The 6,435-nt window shown below is 42.8% G+C and overlaps 1 long non-coding RNA gene across 1 annotated transcript; it reads right to left on the bottom strand.

Annotated features, from left to right (window-relative positions):
- Positions 1 to 224: 224 nt before the first annotated feature.
- Positions 225 to 1,582, bottom strand: LOC139348436 (uncharacterized). Its single transcript, XR_011603402.1, has 3 exons — positions 784 to 1,582; positions 606 to 678; positions 225 to 292 (listed from the first exon to the last, which is right to left on the bottom strand). It is a non-coding gene; the product is annotated as an uncharacterized lncRNA (long non-coding RNA).
- Positions 1,583 to 6,435: the final 4,853 nt, after the last annotated feature.

Below are 6,435 nucleotides of genomic sequence, written 5' to 3'. Positions count from 1 at the left end.
GAGAGATGTGAGCTTTAAGATTGTCCAGGATTAGCAGCATGGGACGGTCAGGGGTGCAGTTAGTGTGCTGTATTAGGTGATAAAGAAACTCAGGCCAGGTGTCTTCATTCATCCATCCCGTTCTAGTGGAGGTACCTTTGGCTCCTGAAGGTGCTCCTATCATGAAGCAGTCCTTAAATTTAACTCTGGGGAAAACAAACATTGGAGGTGTTGCATTCCCAGCAGTGACCAGCTCTCCTCTCTCAGCTGATGTGACAGAACCAACTTGCTTTCTCCCTTTTTCTGCCACAACCTGAATCAAATAGAAAGTTTACAATCAATGGCATGTGCAATCAGCAAGCTACTACTGGTCTAAAGGTGCATTATATTTCTTTTTAGTCTATAGCTAGGCAAGGCAAGGCAATTTTATTTGTATAGCCCATTTTTACAGTTTGTCTCAAAGGGCTTCACATGGCATCATAACAACATCCTCTGTCCTTAGACCCTCACATTGACTGAGGAAAAACTCCATAGAAAACCCTTTTACCAGGGAAAAACTAGCTGGTCATTATCACAAGCCACTCAGTATCAGTCTGGTGTTCTCTAGTGTATCATGTGTAGCTTACCTGCTGTGGCTTTTGCACTGTAAACACCCCTGTCTCATCCACATTATAAATCATATGCAGAGGGAATTTAAACCTGTTAAAGATGAGAGGCAAGCAAAGAACCTTATCAGAATCAATAACAAATCTTACAGGTAAAGGCTCCATAAAACATTTGCAACTAAAGAATTAATTCTGTCACCTGTCCATCACTCCAGCCAGATTTTTAAAGAACTCTCCGACTGTAGTTCTGTTGAAGGCTGTTGCCCTTCCCAGGGATGTTGCCTCTGGAGTTCGGACAGAGAGATGGCGACGCGCTAAAAAGCTGCCAAACCAAGCTTCACCTAAAGTAGACAGTTCATTATTATAAGATTTAGCTTTGTGGCACGATCAGTTGGCCTTTGTTAATCTACCAGAATCATGTGATGCACACCCTAGCCTACCTGCACATTGTGCCTTTGTCCAATTGGCAGGGACAGGGACATTGTTTTTAATTGCATATTCAAATGCTAGTTGACGGCACTTAGATGGAGAAAGACCGTGGAACTGTTCCGCTAATTGTTTTAAGTGTTTTGCAAGCTCCTCCTCCATCTCATCTGTGAGAATTCTTTTAGCCTCGGCTACTGCACCCCAGGCCACTGCTGTTGTTTCTCCTTTCTTCTCTTTCTTTATAAATTGTAGGAGGCTTGATTTATCAATGTTTCTGTCCCTTGCAACAGCTCTTAAGGACTTTTTTCCCTCCTTGACCTCAGCGGCTGCACTCTTCATCTCTGTGAGGGGTGTTTGGTCCCAGGCTGTCTTCCTCATATATTTCCTTGGCATGATGACTTCTCTACAATGTTAATGACATTAAAAAATAAAACATACATAATGTAATATTACATTAGAATATGTTCAGGACTAAACTTAACTTGTGCTTCATGGTGGGGGACAGCATTTGTCTCACTTTACCCCACCCCCACCATTTTCGGAAAAACAACCTCTCTTAGCAATTCAGGCTAATCTTCAGCTTGCATGATCACATGGTTTCATATGTTGGTAGTTCATCAACATGTGTGATATAAGTTTTTCTTCCTAAATTTATTTGCTTTGGCAGAACAGTTGATTAAGTTGAGTGCATATTTTTTTACTTTTAACTGCAAAAAATATAAAATTGTGAAAAAAACATGCTTACCACAGCACCATGAGGTCCTTTCCTTCATGACCATGGGGAAATGGGAGGGGCTTGAAAACATAATGGTCACATGACCACAAATGTGTACCATTGCCTAGATACAGGGGGTGTCTCACATTACCCGGTGTCTCACATTACCCCTCTCTCCCCTACCTAGCTTCCCATGCTGCTGCGCATGTTCCCTCACAAGCTGCGTTTCCATTACCCCTAGAAATGCGCCTAAAACCTAAATATCGCAATAAAATACTGGTAATGGAAACACCTATATTTCGAAAATCCTCTCAAATATCGCAAAAACATTTTTACGCTCTCATGAGGTGGTTTTTCAGACGTGTCGATATAAAAGTGTATCGCAAAAGTGTAATGGAAACACTTTTTTCGCATTTACATGTCACCGAGGTCAACGGACATGACGCAAGGGGTCACGCGAGCAGTTCATTTCGAGGAAGATGGCGCGGTATGTGTGGACAGAGGAGGAGACGGAGTTATTGTTAACAGTTATTCGTGATAAAAATGTCACAGCTATATTAGATAGCAAACAGCAACGATCAGTGTACCGAGACGCATAACGCTTTCGGCCATCTTCCTCAAAGTGAAGTCTCGCGGGACGGCCGAGAATTTACGAGAATTTCGGTTAGTTCGCAAAACACCGTTCAATGGAAACACCTGCAAGTAGCACTTGAACTTTGTCGAAATTTCAGGAATAGCGCTTTTATTTTGCGAACAACTGTAATGGACAAGCAGCTACTGACATACGCAGTGACATGGGTAAACCATAAGAAGCACTTCAACACTTTACAAGGTACTACGTCTTCTCAAGTCACTTTAGCACTGCAGCACTTTAGATATGTACTATTTCTTCATAACTCATCTTGCATAACTCCCAACAATAACCCGTGTTCTGGTCTTTGCATTGTTGCACCTCTATTCTATTTACTCACATCTGACAGCTAACCCTGACTCCAACAATTTCTACAAGCAGAGCACTGCAGCACTTTCCATGAGCACTGTAGCACTTTATGTCTATGGTTTCGTTGTGTCTCTCAACCCATCTTAGCACAAATCCAACAAGAAACCCTGCTCTGGTCTTTGCATTGCTGCACCTTCATCTCAATTACTCATCCCTGACAGTTCATCTTGTTTTTAATGGCACCGTACATAATGGTTTTTGTTATGTATAACTGTCTGTTGTATCTGTCCCGGTAGTTTTGTATTGATTGTCTCTCTCTCAGTACCTTGGTATGTTGTATTTTGACCTCAAATTCTATCTCTCCTATGTACTTGTTTTCTGTTTTGTTTTGTTTTTATTATGTATTATGACCCTTGTATGCCTCAATGGCTCTTAACACCATACCGGAGGACTACAGTTGGAAACTAGCCTTTGGCTAACACTGGCACATTTACAGTAATGTATGATTGATGTGCGCTGTCCTCTTTAAATAAACTTTAAAAAAAAAGAAAAAAAAAGTAATGAATGGACAGTAAAATCAACCAATCATATAACTTGGACTGCATTAAGAAATGTGTAATTATTTTTATGTTATGATGATGAAACTCAGCACAATTGAATTAATTGTGACACAGCTTCAAAATGTTTTAACGTACCTCATTCACATGCAATTATACTGATTTGCTTATTGTTATGTTTACTGTCCATGCTGGCAATTTTACTACGTAATGTATTTGATATTAATGGTGGATTAATGGTGGACTATAAAAAGCAGTTTGATTTGGCAGAATGACCAAAACAATGAACGAAATGGATAAAAAGAGAACAAGAAAGCCAAACTGGACAGAAGAGCAAGACTGAGCAAGAGTGTCATGAACAGAACGTTCCCCCCCCCCCCCACACACACACACAGTCTCTAAGTTATCACTCTTTTTTTTTAGATACTGTATAACTGCTCATAGTTCTGTGATTTCCCTGATGTTCATGAACATGACAAACACTTAGGGGCTGAGAAGCCTGTCAGTCATTGTAGTTCCGATGACCATGGGTTGTTTGGAGGTGGGTGGGAACTGGGGATGTTCTGAGTGTGCAAGTGAAAGAGCCCAGCTAAAAGTTGGTTAGCTGAGTTTGCTTGTTGTGGTTTTCGCTACGGCCCACAGAAGCGTGGTTGTTCATGAATAAAGCATCGAGAAACCAGCTGATGTTAGTGGTTTATGTACAGAAGGACGCTACAACATGTTTAAATATACCAATAATCCCGTTATGCTAATTTCACTTAGCGGTTGGCGTTGTGTTAGTGTCGGGCTCCTTCTCCGGGGTATCTAGAGAAGCTTCAGCTTCATCCTCATCTGGCTGTTTTGTTTTTTCTCCAACCTCTTCTGCTGAAGCTGCACCCAAAGTGGTCGTGGGTTCAGTGGTACACTTCGGAAAACACTGGCAAAAGTGTTTCTGTATATGGCGTATACCTGCGTATCATGTAGACTACAGCACTGCTGCCACCACCTGAAACTTACCAGTAAGGTTTCTGCCAGAGGAATCGAATAAACCCACAAAGGATGGGCAGCCGTAGTGTATGAAATATGTACTGAATTAATATTCTCATCCCACACCCTAAAGAGCGAGATAGAAACTGGACTAGCATTAACCACACAGCACTCCGGTTTAAATCCCAGCACGCTTCAGTTATACAGCACACGATACAAGCTGGAGCTAAAGCCCGTATTAATCCCCACAACCCAGACAACATGTCCACCTTGGTACCATATGGGCTCAGTGTGTGTTACCTGGGTACCAAGTGGGCATGGGCTAGAAGTGGGCAATTGTTCTGGGTTCCATATAGGTTCCATATGGGCTAAGTGGGCATGGGTTAGAGCTAGGCAAATTTGGTGGGTTCTGTGTGGGTTACATATGGGCTAAGTGGGCATGGGTTAGAACTGGTCAACTACATCTGGGTGCCGTACGGGTTATGTGTGGGCTCAGTGTGCATGGATTAGAACTGGTCAACCACATCATGGGTCCGGTAAGAGATTTATATGGGCTAAGTTGGCTTGTTTGTTATTTGTTTTATCATTCATCTTCAGAAACTTCCCATTGGAAGTCCCTTATTTTGTTTTTTTTATAAAGTTGCCTTCTGGTCTTCCATTTATCGATAGATTGTCTATTTTCCAATTATACAGAACACTTTTATGTGAGCACTTGCAGGTCGAAGTAACTTTTAAACTTCTGTAATTTCTGAGATGTCCAACAACCAGGATCAGCTGGAGCCGGAGGTGGAGAAGCTGAGTCTTGAGGAGGTCAAAGAACTGTGTGCCCGCCAGCAGTCCAAGCTGGGAGCGATACGGGTCATGCTGCAAGCCCAAGAAAAGAAACTCTCTGAGATGTACCGGGCCATGTCCGTGATGTCCCTCTCATGAGTCTCACTATGGGTGACCTCAAAAGGATCCTGTCTGCAGATTCTGCAGACACCAAAGATGCTGGCTGTGGTGGCACAGAGATACCAGCGACAGTGGATGTCAGCTGTAACTAGTGCAGTTATCACAGCACTAGTTGCGGAGAGCAAAGAAAGGTCAAAGAAATGGGAGATGGAAGCTACTACTATTTTGGAGTTGCAAATGCTATTAGTTCACAGCTATCTCATGAACACCTCCTGTAGTAGATACTCTAACCCTCCAGGTCATCACTGACGGCTTATCCCTCTCCAAAAGCTTGAAAAATGAGTTGTGGCCTATTTGGCCAGGATTAAAGAAATTCCGATGTTCTGATGTATTTATCATTGGTCTGTACACAGGCCCCTCAAAGGCCCCTTCTGTTGGTGAATACTTGAAGGATTTTATTCAGGACCTCAAGCTAGTAACTTCCAAGGGTTTAGATTATAATGGGAAACATTATAATGTTGCTCTTTCAGATGCCTTCATCTGTGATGCACAGTGGAGGATGTCAAGGCCATGTGCGCCACACTAGGCCAGTTCAATTCTGCAGTTGTAAGTTCAAATCTCTTATTCACTTCAACATCTATTTTCTAATGACATTAGTTCTTATTTTTTAGTAGAATAGCTTTTGTAGCCTACATCTGGACACCTGTGCATTTCCACACACACACACCGACACACACACGCAAAAAGTAGACATGGCCTTGATCAAATCCAATACAGAATTTCCTTCCTGTGTGTTATGGACAGCAAGGAAGGCGAGGACCCAGGATGCAGAGTGTTAGTAGAACAGTTTATTATCGAACACAAAAATCTCCAAACGGGAAAAACTGCAGCTCAGGCAGACGATAAACCAAAATCTCAGCTGGAGGAGAATTTAATTCAACAGCGAACTAGGAAGAAAACAAAAATCACTGCTAGGGAGAAAAATGCACACAGGCAGACCAAACACAAAAACCTCAGCTAGAGGAGAACTCAGCAACTGCTGGAGGAGAACAAAAAATCATCATAAAGGGAAAAAGTACTCAGGCTGGCACAAAAGGTGAACTCAAAAGAGACAATGAGAGGCGACCACAACTTGCCTTCCAGAGAAACGTGGCAGGGACCAGAAGAACTGTCTGTGGCGAGACACAGGCGACATGCACGAGAATCACCTGGCACCAGAGTAGTGGGAGAAGCCAGCTTAAAAAGGCAGAGACCTGATGAGCCCAATTAGAGACAGGTGTGTCCAGCCGCCCCTCACCTCAGAGGAGATCGGCCCCGCCCCTGCCGCACTCCAGCCCTGGGGAAACACAGAGACAG

This window comes from Chaetodon trifascialis, chromosome 2 (assembly GCF_039877785.1).
Source record: "Chaetodon trifascialis isolate fChaTrf1 chromosome 2, fChaTrf1.hap1, whole genome shotgun sequence".
Lineage (NCBI taxonomy): Eukaryota > Metazoa > Chordata > Actinopteri > Chaetodontiformes > Chaetodontidae > Chaetodon > Chaetodon trifascialis.
Note: the sequence above shows the minus strand (reverse complement) of the source record. Positions and strands in the feature narration are given on the sequence as shown.